The sequence below is a fragment of the Cottoperca gobio genome, chromosome 15 (genome assembly GCF_900634415.1).
Source record: "Cottoperca gobio chromosome 15, fCotGob3.1, whole genome shotgun sequence".
NCBI classification, from domain to species: Eukaryota; Metazoa; Chordata; class Actinopteri; order Perciformes; family Bovichtidae; genus Cottoperca; species Cottoperca gobio.
In genome coordinates this window covers 20521718-20546437 of record NC_041369.1, presented here as the reverse complement: position 1 = coordinate 20546437, position 24720 = coordinate 20521718, and the positions used below count along the sequence as shown (strand labels likewise).

General features: G+C 42.4%; 1 long non-coding RNA gene across 2 annotated transcripts; it reads right to left on the bottom strand.

The window, feature by feature from the left end:
* Nucleotides 1-89: 89 nt before the first annotated feature.
* Nucleotides 90-17461, bottom strand: LOC115020346 (uncharacterized). Of its 2 annotated transcripts, XR_003833559.1 has the most exons (4): nucleotides 17369-17459; nucleotides 14996-15124; nucleotides 1350-1572; nucleotides 90-1207 (listed from the first exon to the last, which is right to left on the bottom strand). It is a non-coding gene; the product is annotated as an uncharacterized LOC115020346 (long non-coding RNA). The 2 variants fall into 2 exon arrangements; XR_003833560.1 differs by lacking the exon at nucleotides 14996-15124 and having other exon boundaries at nucleotides 17369-17461.
* Between the last annotated feature and the right edge of the window lie 7259 nt (nucleotides 17462-24720).

Below are 24720 nucleotides of genomic sequence, written 5' to 3'. Positions count from 1 at the left end.
CAATATCGGTTTATGGCACTCTGTGTGCGACTTTACATTTGCAAATGTCACTTTACGGACTATGAAAAGCAAATTAAACAGATGTTACATATGTTTCAAATATGATTTATTTTAAAAACTCTAAACAATAGCCGTCCAGTGGCTTCCAACAAGCATATGTTCATGTGCCATTAGCTTCATGTGGCCCCTTAACTGACCGTGTGTTGATTCACCCAATGCCTCTTTGATATAGTGATATATGGCACAGCGTAGGAACATAATGTTAAAACATAGCATGTTGTCGGCAGGGGATAGAGACTCAAAGAGTGTTTGCACGGGTTCACAATGTTCGGAGGCCTTATCATTCCGAGACTAATCCTGCTTGTTCGTCCCTGGACTCACAAACAGCAGAGTCGGGTTTCCAGCCCTCCTCAGTCTACTCTGGGACTGTGATGACAGCGGACAATCCTGTAATAGAGTTCAGCTCCTGTTATCAACATGCTGTAAAACTGTGTGAAGGTGATTTTCATGGACTAACATGGAATGTGGGCCTATTTATCACATGTGATCTATGGATTGATCTGACACATGCTGTATAAACTGCTGTTGTAATATATGCTCTGCTGACAGTAAAAGTTGTAAATCAAAAAACTGAAGTGAACTATTAGTCGTCAATTATAAGTGATTTCAATTCATAACAAGCATCGAGCGTCATTCACAATCATTTGACCTTTTTTGGGGTCGATCGTTTGTTTTTGTCTCAGGCAATATTCACACGGCTCAGCTGTGATTAGGCTTCTCTTCTGTCACATGCATTTAATTAATGTCTATTTATTTATCAATAATTTCTCACAAGTACTTCAGCAAACATCAATCCACTCCTGGAATATGATTGGCCCCTGCAGATCTTCAAGCAGGTGCGAGTATTTGTCCCTCACGTTGTTCTTAATACTTTCTATGGATCTATCAAAGATCATAGACCCCCCCCCCCCATTTAAGAAGTCTTAGAGGTGCTACTCATCCTACATGGTCTCATGCTGCCCTCTAGAGTACTGGTACACCTCGCTCTTACACGCACTATGCACACACACACGCACACACACACACACACACACACACACAGTCACAGAGGGGTTCCTGAGCCATGACTTGGTGCAGCACTTTCCACAGATGGTGATGATTCACTTGGACCACAAACTGAAGTTTTGAGTCTACAGATGTTCTCATTCTGAAACAAAATACACATTAATACCACTTTAAACTGGCTATTGTGAAAGGGATTCATTTTATGATGTGTGTATAAGGTGCAGGTGTGGTACAGGAGGACTGCACCACAGCGGTAGCACCAGAGCTGCTGAGAGCGTACTCACCAGAGTCCGAGAAGAGTTAAATGCGAGTGTCTCTTCAGTTCACTGTTGTAATAGTTAAAACAGCTCTTTAAAACATGACGGTGCCTGCGGTGAGGTTTCATCTCTCCCTTTGCATAGCTATGTGGTGATGTCTTCATCAGCGAGGCGTGTAGCGAGCTGCTTCCGTGATCCGTTTAGTGTCGGCAGAAGTCCTGCACGTCCCCTCAGGTAAGCCTCTGTCAGACTGCAGACAGATAAAGCAAGATGAAGAATAACAAAGCAGACAACGTATCCCAGAGTACCTCCTCGAGGCAGTCGGGCAGTTTGTTTTTGCCCAAGATCTGTCAAATTCTGAAGAAAGGCTTAAAGAGGGAATAACCCCACGAGGTGAGCGAATGGTGCAAGACAAAAAACAGACGTTCAGCCTTATAACTTTTCAGTGGAAATATGCACAATATGATCTTCTACCCCAAAGACCTGACAAGTTGTAATGATATCAGCTTGATCTGTTTATAGCAGTGGAACTGAAATGTTAAAAATGTCTTTCCGTCTTTCCACTGATGTGGCTAACCACTTTTTATTTATCAGATGGGAACTTTTGCAATGATAATGACCTTGTGTCAAATGGTATAGTGAGACAGGGACACTGTGGACTGGCTCGTTTTTCTTTTTTTGACTGGCTGCTGAGTGGCCATCGCGGGCAGGCAAGGTGTCAGACGGCCTCTTGGGTACTCAGGCCATCTGTTTGGGGTCCTACTTTAGCAGGGGAGATGTGTGGCCGTTTTCTGCTTAATTAGGTCCAGTAAACAGGCACTCATCAAAAAGCAGCTGCTAACGTCCCCATTAAGACAGACACACACACACACACACACACACACACACACACACACACACACACACTCACAGACACACCAGGACACAGAAACAGCCGTGCCGTAGAGATAAAATCAAACAAACACATCAGTAATGTTTGTGCTGATGATTAAGGTCAGATCGGCGGGTGAACTCGCTCACCTTGACCTCTTGACCCACACAGACACCTGAGAGCCTCCCGATGCACTCATGTCACGTTACAAAGCCGAGAAATAAGAGATGTTTGCAATCCTGTGTGTTGTTTACCATTTAGTGTGTGTGTGTGTGCTGCACACGTGTGTGTAAGGACGGAATAGTTGGCACATTATCATGCCAGAAAAATAGCAGGGACCATAAAAGTGCTAACAATCAAAGGCCTAATAGCACGATGATTATGGAGCTGCGTGGGTCGCCTCCTCAGTGAAAACAAAACAAGCCAACAGAAGAAGCAGGAGCCGCATTTCCACATCTCACACCCAGCCTCCTTGTTTGTGATTTCGCACAACAAAGTTGTAAACTGGGGGGAAATATACTTAACCACACTGGACGGTTGCCAAATTTCCATAGGGCATTAGCAACCAACTGGTGCAGGCTCATTAAAGAGCAGAGAAACCTATAACCATTAAAAGGCCATTAGGCAGCATGTAATTTTGTGGAACTAAATGGCGGAGAGTAATCAAAAGCACATGAAGCCCAGCTGGGCGACTGGGCAAACTGTTTCGATTAGGGAGGAATCCATCATCGACAATGGCAGCTTTTTGGGGGGTCAATTTTCCTGTGCACTCGATCACTTTCACTCGTTCTCTCTTTGACGTTTCTGTGCTCTTTGTTAGGATCACTGTGACGGTGACAGTTAAGGCTGCACTAGACATCGTTTCTATGTAAAATCACACCAGAATAAATCACTAAATGAGGATATGAGGCCCCACATATAGAGGTAATACAGAACATTAACCAAGTAAGACGCAAAGTACAATATAAAATACAAAATGCAACACACAAATACAACATAGGTTGGCAAACTTGTGTTAAATGTAGTCGCATCATCGTGTATGTTCTGTGCAGCAACATTTCCCTCCTGCAGCTTTACTTCTTTCAGTGTTTTTAAACTTGTTTCATTCTAAATAATACAACAATAAACTCTGCACACATTATCAGATACGAAGCTTAACATGAACAATGCAATGACCAGCATCCAGTAAAGTATCAATATTCTTTTCATTCATCAGAAACGATCCATCGGCTGCACACGCTGCTTTCACAACTCGAAGCGAAAAGGTTTAATCGCCAACTTCACCACAATTTTCACAGCAGTCAAAAACAGTTTAGAGAAAGGCGACTACCCAGGGTCTTGTAAAAGTCGTGTCAAATTCTCAGACCGGCTCCCTGTAGTGGTAAATGGTGTCCAAGAGTAAGTTTATTACGTGTAAGATGTCATTAGGCCAGTCGAGGCTCATATTTTTCAGGCTGTTCTGGCTTCGGAGGCCATTGTGACAGGCCAGACTCTTATTAGTCAAATTAGGGGAGAATTTGAACTGACACGCCTTTCAGGGGGTTAAAGCAAGTGCATGCCACCTTGTTTCAATCAAACAGCATTCACACTCACGCCATTGCATTGGGAACATTCATCCGAGGCTCGAAGGTCTTGAAGTGTTTTAGGCAAATCTGAAAGTATTCAACAGAGAATTAAAATAGCCTCAAACGTTTTAGTGGAGCAGACCTTCCATATTAGGAATAAAGAGCGCTGCCAGGTCACTGTTCACATCTACATGTTTTATGTTGCATCTATTTTAAGACTTCTCCAAGGGAAGAATGGTAAGGAGGGTCAATCACCAGGTCGAAACAGTCAACATGTGGATACTTGTGGATGAAGAAGGAGTTAAATCCAGTGTTGTTTATTCATTTTATAATAAAGCAGAACGTATACATCCACTGATAGGATCATTAATCCCTTAATTATAATGCTTTATTGCATTTGTGTGATAATACATCACAAACCTTTTTAGGTGAACTACGTGACTTTATCCCACAATTGCCTTCATGTGTAGAGACAATAAGAACAAAAGCAGAAAAGTTATTAAAGATCGAGCACCAAAGTGCAAGACGTGGAGGAGGATAGCAAAGGAGGACATGAAGGGTTTCTTCTTTCATCGCCTGTTTCATCTGTCTGTTTAACCAGTCGTGGCACATCGGGAACATCAGGGCTTCACACACGGCCCCATTCTGCACAATGAAACGGTATGAAGGCCGTGGTGGTCGGAGGGGAATACCAAACATAACTTAACTCATAACTAACTTTAAATATAGTTGTTTTCTGTATTGCGTTAGTGTAAAACTAGAAATGCAGTTCTGCTCTCGCTGTCGGTCAATCTCAACAAGAGCATCCGCTGCTTCAAATGTAAATGCATCTGGTTCCTTTATTTGCAATATAGACACTTTTAATCTGAAAGAGTGCACAGAACAATTTGTAGAGATGCAAATTCACTCCAACAGAGTTTTTATTTGTGCATTTTGTTGCAAATTCAACTCAATTTAGCTGATTTCATTTCTTTTACAGAGTCGTTGTCATCAAGCCAAGCCTTGAAACAAGCAGTTAATCTGGGAGTGTTTGCCTCGTAAAAGTGCTGCATGCCTTTGCAAAAGAAAGTTGGAAAACACAATTCATTAGCGTCCACTTTACAGCTTTGCATGGTTACTGAAGAAGCTTTTGGTTTTAGTCTGATGAACTCTTAAAGATTGTTTTTATGTAAGAGGGGCTCCGCTTATTTCTATCCTTCGTTTCCTGCTTTACAGCATGAAAATAATTAAATATCTAAATAGTTGTTAATAGTTATACATAGAATGGTTATGCTAGCTTAAAGAATATCCATATAAAAGGTGGCTTTATCAAACTAAAGTCACTAACCTTGTAGAAGATTTTGCACGTACTGTAAACCAGACAACACCAAATGCATTTTTTGTAATTATTTAAAAAATCAAAAACAAATTTGCAAACTGCCCCCCCTGTGTTGTGTAATGAAAGCTACTATTCATAGAGTACAGTATGTCCTTTACCAAACGATCACCTTAAAAGAGGGGTGGAGGTTTGCTCTGACTGCGGGGCACAATCAGGTGATGCAACCTCTCGTCCCGCTCTGATGAAAAGAGCGAGAAAGTCGGCTAATTATTTCACATGTTCCACAGGTGATACTTAGTGGGGAGTCAGGTGAACTCTGAGCTCATTAAGGACTCGGTGTTACGGGGATTTTGGCACTTCAGACGGTTTTCTGTCCATTTGAAGTTGGGAGAGGACGTGGTGAGCTTCATTAATTCCATGCAGCAGAACAGACAACCTTTACAGGAGGTGGATGAGTCTGAAGCAAAACGATGTGGAATCAAGCATGACTCCTCGCACAGGTGGCCAATTAAAACGGAGCATGTTAGCTGCAGGACGGCTTTTAGTGCACGAGTTGTAAGTCATGGTGTTAGTATGTCTGCTGCTGGAATAACAAGGACATGAGTTGGGTTACAAAATACTTAATAGTGTCAAAGTTATTTAGCATTTTCTTTTTAATGGAGGCTCTACAGAATTACACCCAAAATAACATCAAGTTGTATGAAAATCATTGATGGATCTCTATTTTATTTATTCATTATTTGGATGCATCACACACTAGTGTGTCCTCTCATCGTCTGAAGAGAAAATCATTTAGAAACATTATGCATATGAAAAGCGTTGAACGTTATAACTCTCAAGCTTAAGATAGCTGATGTGTGTCACTTTGACCCAGTACAGCGTCTGCAGCACATTAACAATGATATTAAAGTCATTATTTTGGCTTTCTTTTACCTTTGGAATATATAGTAAGCTGGCAGAAAGAAACTCCTCTGCTGTTTATGAATGTGAGCTGCAGACCTGCCAACAGGTCCATGCTTCAAAGCTCCTTTCAGCAGTTAACACTGTGTTAGGGAGTGGGGAGATGTCTGGCTGAAGAAAACTAAAGAGACGTCATGTTGCACTTTACCCCAGCGCAGGCCCACCTCCTCGTCCTGACTGGTATGTCCCTCGGCTGTGTCACACACTTAAGCCTCTGACTTGTCTGATTTACAGGGATGAAAAAGGGGAGTTTGGATGTTAGTCAATGAACCACCGCTCTGCGAGCTTTCAGCGCTGTCCGTAATAGTATTTTACCCAACAAATTTACTGCTGCATCCAGCTTTGGGCATTTGAATGATTCTCAGCCAAAGACGGAACAAAGCCAACAAAGTCCCAGACAACCAAAGACAGCCGCTGCAGACACAACTAACAGCACACAGACACAACTAATGATGAGCATCTGACATGACAAAGAGCTCTGATGTTGATTATATTGCCCTCATACTACATCATCAGAATTAGGGTTAGGGTTGTGGATGCTGTTACAACATTCACAGTTATCCTGGTTGTTAATCATGTGTTAGGTTTGTGATGCTATTATTAGTTACATTTTCAGTCAAATAGATCAATCCCACAATAGATAATGATGCCTTAGTAAAGAGATTATTGTTTAGGTTATGTATCACATTCAAGATGTTTGGTATCAGTACTAGTATCTCCTTCGTGAGTCCTTCAGCATCACCCTCACGCCTCAGATTCATCCAACATTTCCACATCACTCTCACGCCGCAATGGACGTGTAGGACACTGAAAGCCGCGCCATGTGCCCGTACTCACACTCACTACATCATATCTGGAGCTAAGAACACAGTAACCCAATATCTGGAGTTTCCCTTCAGTTTGCTGGAGTTCCCACCCACCCCTGAGGTCCACCCTTGGCTTCGGCCCCATGATTCACAGAGGACAGGAAAGGCTGAGTGGAGACATGTAATCCATTACTAGAGGAGACCGAGGAGGGCGATGCGGAGGAAAGAGGAGGGAAAAGAAGATGTGGGGGTGGAAGAGGAGTGCACACGAGGAATGGAGATGGCGCGAGATATGTGGGATGGAGGACTGGAGGACTGGAGGAAGGGTTCTAGTCTCCTAACAGTTCATAACAGGACTCCCACAGGCAAAGCGGAGATGCAGGGGTGGGGTAGGGTTGAGCAGTTTAAAATATGACTTCATGTCTACGAAGAATCATTTCTCAGTGCAAAGAGAAGTGCATGAGTCAAAGCTGATCATTGAAATCAGCGGTCTCAGTTTTAATCATTCAAAAGAGCACAAGGAGAGTTCTTACATGTTCTCTTACAGCCACATCTGGCACCATCATGGAGGCGCACAGAATAAATGTGCTAATAATGGCTTAACAGGCCTTTGAAAGAATTGACAGATGCCAAAAGACACCAGAAGTTCAATACTGTTAAAGGATAAGAATAGCTAAAGAAAAAGATGATGAGGTATTTGATTTAAACGCAGTTATTGTGTCACACTTCCTGTCTTTGTTATACTCCACAACGCACTTTCTCTGTGTGTCTCTCACACACTAAATACAAGCATTTGATTGTTATGCAAAATATTTCAGCAGGTTCCTCACCTGCTCACTGTCTGCCTGCACAGCTTCCTCTGTAGATCAGCTGACACAGTCACCAAGCAGCAATCAGTCCTTGTATTTAATTAACGATGGCAGATAAATCTGTTTGAATGACCTGTTGCAAGCGTTCTTCTGGTAAAACACATGTGATTTATTTAAATTTCATTTAGCTTCCTGTATATCTTCTACAAACAGTTACAGAGTATGTGCTCTTTAGAGAAAAAACAATAATGTTGTTAATTAATTAATCAATTAATTATTAATGAATGAAGTACTGAGAGACGGATAGATACTGAAAACCTTCTGCTAAAAGTCCATGTTGCTTTCCTTTCCCCAATCTGTACCTAGTGTTTTAGTTATACCCTAATAGACCATAAGTATATTATATATATACCTATATATTACTTATAGGTATAAGTATACGTGTTTAGATCAGCATAAATGTGAAATATTTGACTGTTTAATCTTGTAATTTATCAAAAAGTCTCAAAGAATGTCCACTAATATGAAAGTAACAGATACTTTAGAGGAATGTTCACAATGTGATCTCCAAAATTACAAACAAATCTAACTAATCTAAAAATAGATTAAAAAGTCTCATCAGTGACTCAATCAAGTGTCCTCAGATAACCACAGAGAATCTCAGCGTGAGCCGCGGGGGACCCATGCCGCTTGCTTTGTGGTGAGTTGTCTGTTTTTATTTTTATCGACAGAAAGCTGAGATGACGAGGAAGAAGGACACCACCCACCCAACACATACTGTACTAGGATACGGCACTCCAGAGATGTACTGCACCTGCTGTAGCCCCTGACACGCAGGGCTCATCTCCACAAACACCTCATATATTATAGACACACACACACACATGCACACACACGCCCACTTCATTTGCTATCTTCATCTTGCCTGTGAGCTCTGTCCACGTTGTTCTTATCCTTTTGAAAGAACAAATAATACGACTGTTTTATAGTCTTATTGAAGTAACAGGAAGTAGCATCTTCAGTCGGAGAAGAATAGGCCCCACAAATGCGGTCGTCAGTGAAACAATGGCGGTGATCGTTTTGACATTATCATCAGGTATCACTTCCTTGTTTTCTAACAGCATGAGCACTTCAATCCGCCTGTGCATCACACAAAGTGACAACACTAGAAGGTACGCCAGAGACTCTGATTGTAATCGCCGCTGTAATGCTGACAGCGTAATCTAAAATCTCTGATTCAAACGATGCCACATCCTATTTCAGATCCACTCCCCTCATTAAATAAGTCCACTGCTGCCCACATTACAAATAAAAACCAAATGGACTCAGATAAAAATCTATGTCCACATGCTGGATTTGGTTACACGGGTAAAAGTGAGATTTGCTAACGTCACATATTTCCTTTTCTTTCTTGGTTTGTGGTCATTTAGACATTTGTGGTACGTTCTAAAAAAAATGGCTGTTAAGGCAAGAGGTAATTACCTGACTGGAAGGCCCCAGTCCTGCGCAGGGTTGGGCCAATTCAGGGGGGAATGTTTATTTGTCAAAGGTGGTTATTACCTCTGTCAGGCCCCCTTTTGAGTCACTGATGCTGATGTAAAAGCCCAAATGTTTCCCCAGTCGATTTAAGCCTCAGAAAACTCAAACAATAAACAGGCTGCTCTGAAAGCTAATATTTTCTGAATCAGATATTTATTTAAAAGGCAACGCTGGACGAGCTGCAGATTATTTGTGTGATCAAAAAGCACTTTTCGCTGTTCAGTCCGCAAAGCTTTCAAGTCGGGCCACGTTCAAATAAATATGGAAAACGGCCTGAAGTCTAAAATCACACACAGATGATGAGGGCTGATGTGTGTAGTCACACGCCGTGGGAGCCCATGTGCTCACTGCAGGAATATAAATGGAGTTTTTAATTGTTTCTGACTCAGGTCTGTGGGCTGGGTCTGAGTAAAGCCAATTAGGAGACTCGAGGAAACAGTGAAGGATTGTCCGCGGAAAAAACGCTCTGACTTTGTACGGTGTATGTGGTTGTGCGTTATTGTGCGTCTGTCTGTGTGCACTTCATGTGAGACTACTGGAGAGAGAGAGAGAGAGAGAGAGAGAGAGAGAGAGAGAGAGAGAGAGAGAGAGAGAGAGAGAGAGAGAGAGAGAGAGAAAGCACTTTAAGTTTGGGGGAAGGAAATGTCATGTGGCGTATCTGATTACGTGTTGTAATGTTTTTTTGTGTATTATTTAGCTTTTCTTTTCCTGAAACTGAAAGCCCCGGACACTGCAATAGTATCTGGAGATTGGAATCAGACCCAGAACTCTGGTCAGACTTGGAACTGAAACAGAGAGAAAAGCGAAACCAGCTCTTTGGTTTTATGTGACTTATATGGTGCTTGGATTTCACCCATTGTTTTGCATAGTCAAAACAGTGTTTCAGGATGAAGAGGAACGCGGTCAGTGAAGTTTATGGTGCAGTTCACCAACGTGAAACTGTATACAGTATGTGAGCTTGTACCATGTGTGTGTCTGTGCAACTATGTCAGGTTCCTGTATTTTTATTGTATTTGGCGTTTCAAGTCATTCTGAATCTGAAGTACGCCATTCAAGAGGCAGAGAAGAGGAGGAGTGCCTTCGTGGTCATGGAGCTCATGTTGTGAATTATATGTTCCCACTCTATAGCCTGTGATGTCGTCCTATAGCGTGGCTGAAAGTGGATCTCACCTTTTGATTTAAAGGATTAAACCCGACATTAACTAGCTTCATTTATGTTTTGCCCATTATCCACAAGAAGAACGTGCACCACAAACAAACAGAACTGCACAAATGCTTCATCTTAAACTCTTATATAAATGATAGCACATCTTGTGTTAGAGGATTTGAAGTCACTCTTGATAACGGTGTTAAACTTAAAATGATTATAAAATGACTGCATTTCCAGTACCAGGGTGGAGAAACTAATAGAAGAACTAAGTCCCTACAACAAGCACATTATCCTGATGTGAGTGTGTGGGGGTGTGTGTGTGTGTGTGTGTGTGTGTGTGTCTCTGCACAGGAGTAGTGAAGTATGTGGGTGTAGACATGTGGTGCTGGTAATGTACACTGTGTGTGTGTGTGTGTGTGTGTGCGTGTGCGTGCGTGTGCGTGCGCGTGTTTGTGTGTGTGTGTCTCTGCACAGGTGTAGTGAAGTATGTGGGTGTAGACATGTGGTGCTGGTAATGTACACTGTGTGTGTGTGTGTGTGCGTATGTGTGTGTGTGTGTGTGTGTGTGTGTGTGTGTGTGTGTGTGTGTGTGTGTGTGTGTGTGTGTGTGTGTGTGTGTGTGTGATAGGCAGATGACAAGAAGGTGGCAGGGGGGCCAGCTGGTGAGAGCTAGTGTTTCCTCTGGCAAGAAAACTCTCTGCTTGGATCATCTCCGTAACCAGGGAGGGTGTGTGTGTGTGTGTGTGTGTGTGTGTGTGTGTGTGTGTGTGTGTGTGCACTACAGGGTTCATGGGGTCATTTTGTGTTCTGGATCTTATTTGTTTTTGACCAGCCGTGACAGTGACACTGGTATTGTTTTTAACTCCTGGAGACACTTACTGTAGTGGGAACTACTAGAGAGGCCATTTTGAGTACTTTGTCAGGCGTTTATATGTCTGTGAACAGATTTTGTGGCCACGAGCATGAATAGGAATTCCCCCCCTGCACTTCACGCCACTGGCCCGATATGGCTTCACAAAACTGTACAGGTGAGTAGCTGCATGTGATGTTAAGTAGCTCTTCTTCTGCGAGTTCCCTTTAGGTTTACTCTCTTTCTCCTGCTCTGATACATCTCTCATAAAAATGTGAGCTTTCTTTTTTGATCTTACCAGTAAAGTGTTTTTAGTTTGCCAGTAAGTCGAGGGTCTGGTGCAAAGTTTGTTCCTCGCACATAAACCTAATGCACACTCAAGACCACAGGTACACAGACACTCTGCTGCTTTTTCTCAGATTAGCTCTCCCTGTCACAACTCACATTTCCAGGCCGAGGATGACTCCCCGCGGGCTCGCTCCGGTCTGACTCGAGGCAAGGCAGGTCTGCCCCCGGGCCCTTTGGAGAGGAAGCTTCTCCTCACCTGCTGCTGAGCAGGGAGGATGAGACAGACGGAGAGCCAAGCAGACAGGACTCTACTCGCTCACAGATCTAACTTTACATTGTAGTTCATAGTTAGTTTTGATCCATCAGTATAATTCATGTAAAGGAAAAAGAGTAATGCAAACAGATGACCATGCACAGGTCACAGCTTTCCTTTTGGAATCTTTGAAACTTCACAGCACAAAGGAATAAAATATCTGCGTCTTTGGCTGCAACCGCTTTAACACTGTTCACGTTTAGTGTGAGTAGCTAAGACTCAGCCAAACAATGTATGCCTACTAAACCAAACAGGGATCCTAAGAGAGAGATCATTTTTTATGTTCTACCCAGTGATTCCAGAGTTGCATGACATCGCTGCATTTGTTTCTGTGTCCTGCAGTTCGGGAGTACAAGAAGGTCAAAAGAACAGCACAGGAATAATAGGGAAGTGGAAGAGAAGGCAGGAAGCAAATGAAATAATGAGCAGAGCATAAAGAGCAAGTGTGTGGAGTGGATTGGGTGTGAAAGACTAAGAAAGAAAATGCCATAACATAATAAAATAGATGAACTGCACGAATTCACCCCATGACTACTGCGCTGTCGACTTTTACGACAAAATGGAAAACTCCACTTTTGCTCTGATTTATTGGCTGAACTGCAACAATTTCCTCCTGCTCTCTCTTCTGCTCACTTTCCTAGTTTAATCTAATTTGTAGTGGTCAAGTTGCTGCCCATAAACAAAGTACGTGCCAAAGATTAACGATGCAAAGACACGAAGCCTCGATGCGTATTGTGAAGCCATGAATTGCCAGTGAGTTACAAGGACAATACAGCTGGTGTGGGATATCTTCCCCAAGCATGGGAAGGTAGTTTTGTACTTTCTTCATGGAGTTGGAACTGATGAAAATACCTTTGGGAGGGTGTTTGATGATGTAAATGCATTCAGAGGACACGAAAACACACACACACACACTCTCACACACTAACCCCAGTGCACTTTTCTAAAGAATTGCATAAAGCAAACCGGCAGACCTTTGAATCCAAACATAGCAAAAGTATACAAACACAATATACAACATATGAGTATGTTTGCAAAAAACCTCTCGTAAACATAGGAAATTCACAAACAAATGCAACCATACGTGTATAGATATACATGTAAATAAGGATGTCTATGTGTGCCAATAGATAACGTACTTGTGCAACTATCGGGCAAATAAAAAAGCTGAGAAATCTAGAAGCTGTTCTGGAGCTTCTGCTCTCATCACATGATCTTTATGAGCAAACGGAGTTGTTATGGAACACCCATCCACCAGCAAGACCTCCGCAAGTACACCGCCATGCTGCATATACGACAAACTGCGTCCTGCATTGTCAGTGAACACTGGCGTTGGATGTAAATCTGAAGACACAGCTGTCTTGTTTCTAGACATTAACTGTCTTAATGTGAGAAATCTATCACAAAAGAGGTAAAGAGACCAGAATGCATTGCAGCCACAACACATTTTGTAATAGCAGTGTGATCTCCTTTCTACTAACTGAAGTACAAAGAAACAATGCAGATTTAAATCTGCTTTTTAAAAATGGCATGTTTGTGCAGGATGTCCCGTTTCACGCTAGAGACGATTCTCTCTGACCAATCAGTGGTCTGCATTGTTTTAACTCCACCCACTAGTATTGGCTCAGCTCGCCTCGACTGAGGTGTACCAAGTACCAGGCACTGTCCACAACTTTTGCGAAATGAAATCTAAAAAAAGAGCCATGGGTAGAGCCATGCCGTGCCATGCAGTGGAATATTATAGCGTTGTCTATGAAGCACTACTAACGTCATATTGTTGTATTGTTGGTTATGTTTGAACACGCAGCACAACATGTGACCATGATGATAACCTTGTGATTATCTGAATGATATCCAATTATTTAGTGTCCAACTGTTATCATGCTAACACAAATGTATCACCTGACCTTTCAAATCTCCTGCAGCTGCATTCTAACACACACACACACACACACACACACACACACACGCGCGCAGAGCGAGAGAATGCAGTCGCTAGGGATGGATTCTCAGGTTCTCCAGGGGGCAGTTTAGATGGTCACGCCTTTCCCTCTGTGCCACTGAGGCATTGCCACTGTCTGTTTCACATTTACCATGGCACCCCCACCTTCCCTTTCTCTCTCACACACACACACACACACACACACACACACACACACACACACACACACACACACACACACACACACACACACACACACACACATCAAGAGACACACATGCACACATGTAAATGCTTTCTCTGACCCAGCCTGTTTCACATTACAAACACACACATGTGCATGCATACAACACACACATTCATCTGAAACTAACTGACAAGCATGCAGAAAGACACACACACACACACACACACACACACACACACACACACACACACACACACACACACACACACACACACACACACACACACACACACGATGCCTCTGTCCCAGCCTGTTTGACATTAAAGCCGAGTCCCTCTGCACCAGAAGGCAGTTGTTTATGTAGATATAAACTATTGCTCTAATTACCCCATATGTAGTCCTCCAAAAACAATGACGCTCTCTGATGAATATTTAACGACTGAACTCATACATATGCATAATAAAGATATGTATGCACACCATCAAACACTGCCTGATTAGAATTTATCACAGACAAACTGTGTGAAAATGGCTCATCTTCTTCTCCTCCACCAACAAAGGCTATTTCAAAACATCCCTTTTCTCGAACTCCCAAGCCAGATACGCACCACGTTCACCCTTGTTTAGCAGAAAAATTGTGACATGTCAGGATTCTGTATTTGTCACATTTCTCGGCCCATATCGAGCACCATAGGGAATAAATCAGTCCTACTAGATAGTTCCTGCCCATAGGTGTAAAAGCTCCTTGAGAGAGCTGCAGACATGTCTGAGGAAATGATGTACTGCGAGCAGGTGGCTAGGACAAGCATGCATAATACAGAATGGGTACTTTCTACAACATTATTTATATCTGATGTAACAACTATAAATATTGTAACTCCAATATCAGGAATATTCAATCATTTTCCTGCCTCGAAACTTTGAAAAACTAAAAAGGTGGCTGAACAGCACCGTGGCTGTCAGTTCTACTAGACTTATTTATAATCTTGTTTATCTGTTTATGGTATAACCAACATACATATGACGATCTAAACGATACATGAGAAGTGGCAGGCAGCGTGTTGTGTGTGCTTACTCAGCAGAAACGAGTGCGACGCGGTGAACGAGGAGACCTTACAGGGGTGAAACCCAAGGCATGGGGGCTCTTATTTGGGAGGGTTACGGTCCGTAATAAGTTAGCATCAAAGAAGCAGATGACAGCTTCCTGTGAAGAGGCGGGAGAGAGGAGAAGATAGATTTCAGTCAGACGTGGTAAGTATGGGAAAACACTTCCAAGATTTATTCCTGTGCATGCAAACACACTCACACACACACACACACTCACACACACACACACGCACACACAAGCAGGCGTGCGTAAATAAGCAAGACTGTTATTGATAGGATTGAAATTTCTCTTTGGAACTCTCCTCGATTACGACCAACGTGTTTAATACTATTTTTAATGCTATTTCACATTTACATCAACATTGTGATTATTGTACTGTAAATGTATAATTTTGTACTATTTTTTATGTCTGCACTTTGGGCTGCAACTCTTGTATGAAAGGTGCTATACAAATAAAGCTTATTATTATTATTATTATTATTATTATTTCTAGGTCACTATTATCCAAAAGTACAGTAAATATACCAAGATGTCGCAAATTGATGATGTTCAAACATGCAAAAACAATACTTAATCCTAATTTTAAAAACATAAAATTCAAGGCACATTTAACTTTATGTTGTAACTGATGGTGGATAATACTGCACAGGCACAGGCACGGAAAAAAAAGATTCAGAAACCTAAAGGCAAAAGCAAGTCAAAACAGTGAAAACTAATTGTGAAATGTAAAACATATTGTACATGAGCTTTGATGGGGAAAATCTGGAAGTTCTACAAAGTTGTAGCACTAACAATGTGCCAACCCATAAACCCATGTACTCTGCACACACAAACATGTATCGAGGATTCTGGCACTCATATTTCAAGGCATACCTACAAAACCCATATTCATAAACACGGCGTTGGTCAACCATGATTTTATGTTAGGAACATGCATTGACCATCGGGACACATGATCCGCCAGTGTTTGCTGGAATCAGCTAGAGGTCAAAGAGGCCGTAATATTACACTCCTCAACGCAGCCACAATCTGTCTCCACTGCGGATAAATGAGCACTAATCGGAGCCCAGCGAAAAGAAAATAAACTCCCTTTCCATGTATGATGAATGAAAGAGAAGGGTCAAGATAAGCTATGCTTTAAACTTTGTAATTGTATTGAGATTAATCACGTTTAGTATGTGGGAAAATACACAAGTATGAATGCTCATAGCTCATACACATATACATACATAAACAGCTTCAATCACATACACACAAGTACATATTCTAACACACACACACACACACACACAACGCGCCACAACTGCAGAAAACAAACATATCCGCGCACAACCATGATGTTATTGTTCACTGAGTTTACTGAACACTTAACATGCAAATGGAATTAAAGTTGTTTTCTACTCATTCTGCTATGCACGTATACATGTGTACAAAGGTTACTTTGCTTTAGCTTTTACTTAGTTTGGGTTTTGAACAACATTCAAACAAAAAAAACAGCCACGAAGAAAGGCAGGAGGAGAGAAGTGAAAGCGAGACACAGACGGAGGGGAAATACGTGAGTCATGGAATCACGTCTGAATGAGTTCATCTGAGCCCCCCAGGTAGCAGTCGGTCTTTTGTGGTTATGATATCGCTTCTGGATGAAATTCAATAAGAGGAAGGCCTCTGAATTGATGGAACTGAACCAGTCATGCACTAAAACAATACAGGTTAAGAGTCTGAGAGAAGTAAGCTCAAGGTACTAAGGACTTCAATTCAAAACGCTTTTTATCGGCGTCTTTCCACTAAGTTGGACATTATTCTTCGTTTAGATGATTGGTCTCCTGCCGTGGTGTCAGTGGAGCGCTCGTGCTCATGCAGTGATACTTCAGTCAGCTCTCAGAGAACAGGGGTTACCCTAGTAACCAAAAGTAGCTGATGTTTAAAAGCAGCTAATGCTAACGTTAGCATTTAGCTTATGTTACGCTAACATTTATTAGCATTGTTAGGAAACTACTTTGTGTTAAGCGATTTTAACCTAACACTAACTCAGCTAACATTTGACAAGTGTCTCTGATTATGTTATAAAGAGGCTACCTATGTTGGTTTCTATAAACGGTTTTAAAAGCTAAAGCAAGCTAATGTTTTTAAGCTAATCTCTACCCTCAAAATATGAATGAACCATTCAGTTTATTATACTAAAATGTACATTTACACTGACACCTTATTTAATTTTAAATGGACTGTACAAAACATTAGCTACTGAGGCCTACTAGTTATGTGCAATGCAGAAAAGTAGTGTTGTTGTCCTGTGTAACGTGACTTTAATAGTAACATTAGCTACGATTATGATAGGCTTACAGCTTTCAGGCAAAACCAGCAAGTCCAAACAAAAGTCCACAGGTTACCAGGTTCGTGTGGAAGCAGCTGGACCACTAAAACAATAAGCCACATTGACAATGTAGCCAGGAGCGGGTGATGGGCTGGTATAAATACTGTGGGGGATAATTGGTGAACGAGGAACAGGTGAGCAGATGGCGTCAGGTCTGGAGGGAAGTCTGAGGGCATCTTGTGGACGAACGGAGAATGACCGAGGGTCACTAGGAAATGCATCGGCCGGCTGGGGGAGTGAGAAGTCGCTGGAGACAGGGACAGAGGTGCAGAGTGAGCTAAATACACAACTGAGGCAGTCAGACTCTACCAGAATTCAGATTGTCATCATGACTGTATACAGTTGTACAGATACTTGTGGGTGTAGATGTACTGTAGAAACATGACGTTTGTGGCATGTTTTCATGTATTTTATTTTATTTATTGTTTATTTAGCAGGGACAAAGCACAATAAATATATTGTACCAATTAGATATAGTTAAAGCTCATTTCTATCTGTAGTCCCTGGGTGGAGGCCACTAGTCATGCCCAGGTTACAGGTTTTAAGGTAAGGTAATAAGACCAGCTTCCACCTTGCTTGTAATTTCTTGGTAATGTGGAACAAAGGAAAGGAGCATTCAGAATTTAACAAACCTATGAATTAGTAAGCTGAGAGAACTAATTTCACGATTAAAAAAGGAAGAAAGCAAGAGAGAAAGGGTCATGGGGAACTACTGGCGTTCAGATTTTCCAGCAGGTGCAGTGGTAAAGGATATTTAAAGTAGCACAAAGGTCCCCATCCCTGCCAATAAAGAACAATCAGACAGCAGTCACTGATATCGTAAAGCGATAGCGACACAGTGAAACCCACACAGAGAGAAGGAGTGGTGAGCTCAAAAGCCAAACAAACCCTACAGTGCACAAACCTATTGCTCTGATCCGTCACCTTGAAACCCAGTTCCAACAACACTACAGAGCGCTGACACGTTTCCCCTGGTGTGCCACCTCAGGCGTAGAGGCGCTACGGTCTTGGTGGATTTGTAAAAGAGCAGTAGACATGCTGTATAGAGTGAAGTCTGGCCCAGAGGGAACAACAAGCCTGCCCTTCCCTGCACCTCCACCTCCCCAGTGACCTTTCACAGAATACAGCAGCGGCATATATTACAGCTCCTATCCAACCGGGCTCTTAAAGGATCAAAGGAGCCCTAGACCTGGAACACACAGACACACAAGTGCTTGTACAGATACACACACGTACAGTAACCGCCGTGCATGTGCACATACACATGGAGCTTATAGGGATATTTATATAGTGTAATGTGTACAAACAAGCAAAAAAAGGAAGACATGCTTAATTATACCTCATTACGCACAAGAAATCTGAGGTGAACATAATTGCACACAGACATAGTCAAACTCATGCGCAGGAAAGTAAAAGTGCCACGCTCACACACACACACACACACACACACACACCACACACAGGCAACATGTGCTCCCTCACCTGCACCGACACAAAATCACTCCAATTACATGCAGCTTTTTTTTTTCTCTCCCTCAATGCAGTCCTGAGGGACAGAAGATGGGAGCGATATAGAAGAAGAGGATAAGAGGATGAGAAGGGTGCCTGGAGCCAAAACGAGTTGGTTTTCAAGAAAAGAGTCATCTAAGCTCCCAGTCCCTGTCTTTTCTTTTGGAAAAGTTAATCCCTGTCCCTCTCCCAGCAGATATGATCCCTCGTCTACAGGAACCTACCGGCATGAATAGAAGCAGGTGAACTGTCTGGGGATTCTATCACAGGACGAGCGATTGGATTCCACAATACAGAGATGAGCCTTTTTTTTCACGGGCCGGCAGAGTTATCTTTTCCAAAGCGGGTTCAGTGATCAGAAAGGTAGCTCTGGTTGTACCTCTGTAATGTGAAATGTGAGCAGAAGCACATCTGTGTGTATCCTTCCTTGTTATAGGCTTACAGATTACAAGCCTATTCAAGCACACTTTTTGGAGTTTGTGGTAAGTATGCTGTAGGAGTGAGCCCGGTGCTACTTTTACAAGTATTCATAATGGATAACATGTTTTCTTTTAAAGCACAAGTAGCCCGGCCTGTGCGCCACAACTAACAAAGTGTTTGAGCTGAAACGCTTTGATAATACCGACTCAGTAGGCTTGAGCTGGGTATTAAATGCCAAGCTCAGGGCCACGCAAGATAAAGTCTTTATTATCGTTATAATGAAGATTTCTTTGTTACAAAGCGGCCAAAATACTATTCTGTTATGCCTTTGAATTTCCTGCATTATGTTACCTGCTTGCTAGCTTACTTAGTTGTTAGCCTTGGTGGCATTCATGTTGCCGTTGCCTGGCAGCAGTGTTCTCATTAGTGTACTCGACAATGTCGTCCCATTTGAACACTTTTTAGTGAAACTGTAAAAACAAGTTGTCATATAATCTGCTCACTTGACATTTGTTCTCTTACTCTTCTACTGCGCTCGTCTGTCGCTAAGCGCAGGTGCATATTTGTTTGTGTGTGTGTGTATGTTTAAAGATATGCACTTGTATCTATACAGGTGTGTGTGCATGTAGGTGTGTTCTCTCATGCGATCATTGTAAGCAGCTGTGATGAGGCCCCAGACTTTGGGCGGTCTCACACCCTCACCCATAAATTATTACCCCACTCTTCTGCTGCTGGGCTTGGAGTGTCCTGGAGTTAGGTTAACACACTTTGATAGAGCGTCCACCTCCTGTAAGCAGCGTCTCGTTCCAGACTACCATGAGCATAAAAATATGGACCATCTGGTAGACTTGGATACGGTTTAGATTTCCTTTAGATTACATTTCTGAATATCTGTGTAAAGAAAACAAAACTAAATATGCTCAAAACTAAATTTTTCTTCATTTTGAGCAGATTTAAGCTGCTTTAACAATCATTGTTCACACATGAGAGGCTGTTTCGTGATCGTGTATTTGGTTAAATAACTATATTCTCCATACAGCTGTAAGTGCCGTATGTCTAATAGATGTGTCTGTCATTGTGATGCTGTACTAATTCCTTCATTTCTTTCTTTTTTGCAGGTGTGGCAAGTTTTATTGGTTGATAAAAGAGTTTATAGTGTGTGTGTGTGTGTGTGTGTGTGTGTGTGTGTGTGTGTGTGTGTGTGTGTGTGTGTGAGTGTGTGCGTGTGTGTGTGTGTGTTTTACATTTAAAGATAAAGATTATCTTTAATTAAGCAGTACTTTGGTTTACTTTATCTAGCTCTGTGTGAATTGCATTTTATTGCAAATCTGTTTGCTTGTTAGATGAAAACTTCTTAAATAAATGTGGAACTAAATCAACTTGAACAACGTTATAAGATTGCGCTATAAAGTTTTATGTAGCGCAGATCATCAAAGTGTTCTGCATTGAATTTGTGTGGCATTAGGATTTCCACATAATTAGCAAAAGTTTATCCAAATCTACTTTTATCTGTCCATAAAGCTTAGAGTAACTGGCAGACTTTGTGTCTTTTGACTGACACTTCAGACGATAAAGAAAACACATGTTTAAATAAAGCAGACAAACAAACCGCCACATGCTACTTAAAGTATAATTCACTGCATATTTTGCGAGCGTTTAATCATTCCCGTAAGTATAAAAATTGCTGTTATTATCTTTGGCTATTATATCTAATTGTTGCCATAGCTCATATAATCAGTTATACAGGGTCAGAATGTGTGCATAAATGTGTGTGTGTGTATGGTTATCTAAATCTGTGTGTGTGTGTTGGTGTGTGTGTGTGTGTGTGTGTGTGTGTGTGTGTGTGTGTGTCTGCACGTACGCGTGACTTAAACAAACAGAGCATGTTTGGGAAGAATGTGGTGTGTCTGGAGATTGCAGGTCTCTAACAACACTGCGCACTTAACATAGTTGTTCATCAGCAGCAGCGTGATAGGCAGCTCACTTTCCAACACGCACAGGTGTACAACACACACACACACACAACACACACACAAACACACACACACACACACATACGCAAACAACGTCTGGCGTACAGTTTCCATTAGGACACACAGTGATGAGTTAACTGCTGTGTGAAGAGAGAGGGAGACAGTCACACTAAGACAATTGTCATTTGAAACCTCCCGCCGGCCGCCGACCGATGACCCCTCAATACAGTATTAAACCCTCCTGTCATCATCAATCACTGTCAAGTCAAAATTCCTTTTAGCAAAGTGTGGCCAACCTTTGCTAAAAGCCACAAAGTGCTTGGCGGAGAAAGACACAATGACAGATGAAAACAAGAAATGTACAGTAAAAACAAGAAAGACGAGACACTTCACAAACTCCAGCGAAGATAATTTCTCCGTCCCCAGCTCACTGCATGCTAATTTAAATAAGCCCGGTCGCATAATCAAAACAATGACCCTTTGAGCCGCCGCGGTATTTCTCATGAGCTGACATCAATTGTTTTGACTCCGTCAGAAATCAAATGGAACCATGCTTTTGGCGTCTTGTGGAGGTTAATGCTGCAGACTCAAAACATGGCTCTCCACCAAGGCATCCCCTGCGCTGCTGAGCATTATCAAATTCCCAGCGACACTTCCCTCTCTGCTTAAAATGCAGAGTGAGATTGGGAAGTACTATGCTCAGCTGTGTAGGACAGAGATCATTTTGATACTGTGAAAAGATTGGAAAAGCACAGGGGACGCTCAGAAAAAGCCTCTTAGATTGTATAACTTAATCATGCACGGAAGAAGGCGAGCGATACAGAAACATTCAGGGCCTGTTGAAAAACACTGAGGGTTTTTTCACCCCCTGCTAACCCTGTCCAAGTTCTGAGCCTCATTGGGAGTGATAGCATTATTATGAAGCCAAGCTTTTACGAGCTTTGGCCCTTCATGTTGATGATGGGATCCCTTTATAGCAGAACGACTGTTCTTTGCTAATGACCTCTACTTCGGCGTTAGCGTGCTCACGTAACAAAGGAAAAAGGAGAACCCACAAAATACTTGGACTTCTTCTTTGTTGTTTCCAAGTGACTGAATAAAAAAGATTAAATAACTATGGTCTTCCGTCAGACACCATTGAATCGCAGTAATAAAAAAGTAATGGAAGAAAAAGGAGAGAATCATTCCCTGTGCTTGTTTTCAAACTCCATCCCAGGGAACAGATGTTGTTCATTCTGCTTGGCTGTGCTGAGGAAGAGCACCAAATCGTGCTGTTTTCGGCCCAAATAGCTCACGCACAATTACTCTGCCGGGGATCTGTGTGCGTTGGCACGTCGCTGCGGTTCCCCCTTTGTTTTCTTAATAATTAGCTTGTGTTTTCACAGGGGGTTTATATGTGTGTTGGGAGACCAGCCTTTTCAAAGCTACTTAATCTACTCCCTAGTCTGTCTCCCTCCCTCTTTCCGTCTCTCACCCTTCCTTAATCTCCTCCATAGCCTCTCTCTCCCACACTACCTTGTTGTCTGCATCTCTCTCCCAATGCCCGGGGCCTGCGTGATGAATAAATGAGAGTTCAGGTGTTTTTTGCTGCAGCTCATATTTGATCTGAGGAGCAAAGTAAAATGATGAAAAATGGCACAATCTTTTGCGTCATTGGCTTTTTCTTTCCCGGACGGTTTGTGAGTTCTAGAGGATCATATTTGATAAAAAAAAAAAAAAAAAGGAAAAGGTATACAGGTGTTCGGTCCTAACAGGGTACCACTTCTCTGTCTCTATCTGTACCTGATGTGTGTTCAGCACATGAACTCCACTGTTAAACACACTTCCGCTGTAAACATGTCAATCAATAGCGGCTGTGTTTGACCAGTGGTCGATATGCTCTGTGTGAGCCAATCTCATCGATTTTCCACCTGCTCAGTCGCCTCGATCACCTTGACCCCGATGGGATCCGTTCACATGGCCTCTGTTAATTAAACTGAACCGAGGACATGCACAGATAAAGTCACTTACACACACACACATGCACATTCGCACAAACACATTTTAGAAGTTACAGAAGAAGCACTGTGACTGGAGGGTCATCGGTTCAATCCGTGAACCATCTGGGAAAATACAAGTAGGGAAGGTGAATGAGTAACACTGCCATTAACAGCTGCTGCAGAAGGGGCCCTTAAGAAAATAATGTCCATTGGCAAGTTGATAGGTTGAAAATAAAAAGTTGCAAAGATAAATGGACTGCATTTATAAAACACCTTTCTACCTTACCAGACAAAGCGTTTTACAATTTGCCTCACACACACATTCACACACACATTCACACACTATGGTGGCAGAGCCTCGCAATTTGGGGTTCAGTGTCTAACTCAAGGACACTTCAACATACGGAGCCGCGGATCGAACTGCCACCTTGTTATTAAAGGACGACTGACAACCCGCACAATGTCGATATGCACTGGTGATATTTATCCAATAAAACAACGTTTGTGAAAGCCAGGTGGCTCAAGACCAACTGCTCCTGTAGAGCTGCTTTGTGCCTGACCCGGACAGTACAAGACTGTGCAGAGCTGGTCCCAGGTGTGGATGTTTATAGAATACACCAAGCATGCTTAGTTGACTTTAATAAATTGTTAAACTCTCTCTCTCTCTCTCTCTCTCGCTGTCTCTCTCTCTCTCTCTCTCTCTCTCTCTCTCTCTCTCGTCTCTCTCTCTCTCTGCTCTCTCTCTCTCTCTCTCTCTCTCTCTCTCTCTCTCTCGCCTGTATCTCTCTTCTCTCTCTATCTCTCTACTCTCTCTGTTCTCTCTCTCCTCTATCGAGCTCTCTCTCTCTTCTCTCTCCTCTCTCTCTCTCTCTCTCTCTCTCTCTCTCTCTCTTCTCTCTCTCTCTCTCTCTCTCTCTTCTCTCTCTCTCTCTCGCTGTCTCTCTCTCTTCTCTCTCACTCTCTCTCTCTCTCTCTCTCTCTCTCTCTCTCTCTCTCTCTCTCTCTCTGTTACACTCTCACTGAAACACGCCAGATTAAAAACAACTCTACCTGGATGTCTCCAAAGTCAGCCTTCTCAGCTGCTAATCACCAGACACCCCAAAGCCGGAGATATAGTTGCTTTTAGCTACGTGTTGCTGCTTCACGTGTCCTGTGTCCATTTGGAGCGTCGGTTGCCAGATGCATGAACGGTAGGGGGAATATAGATAGGGGCAGTTTGGTGATGTCACAGCGTCGGGGGTCAGTAAGGCACATCAGCAGCAACAAAATGGCAGAAAGCTAACAGCTAACAAGCTAACAGACCAAGTCCGCAATTACCCGCATCTTTACGACGTGTCATTGCCACTGCACAGTGACAGACATGCTCAGTAAGTAAGTATCATCAATCATTGTTGTCAAGCAACTCTGAACCCTTCTGAGAAAGGTAGCAAAAGTGTTCAG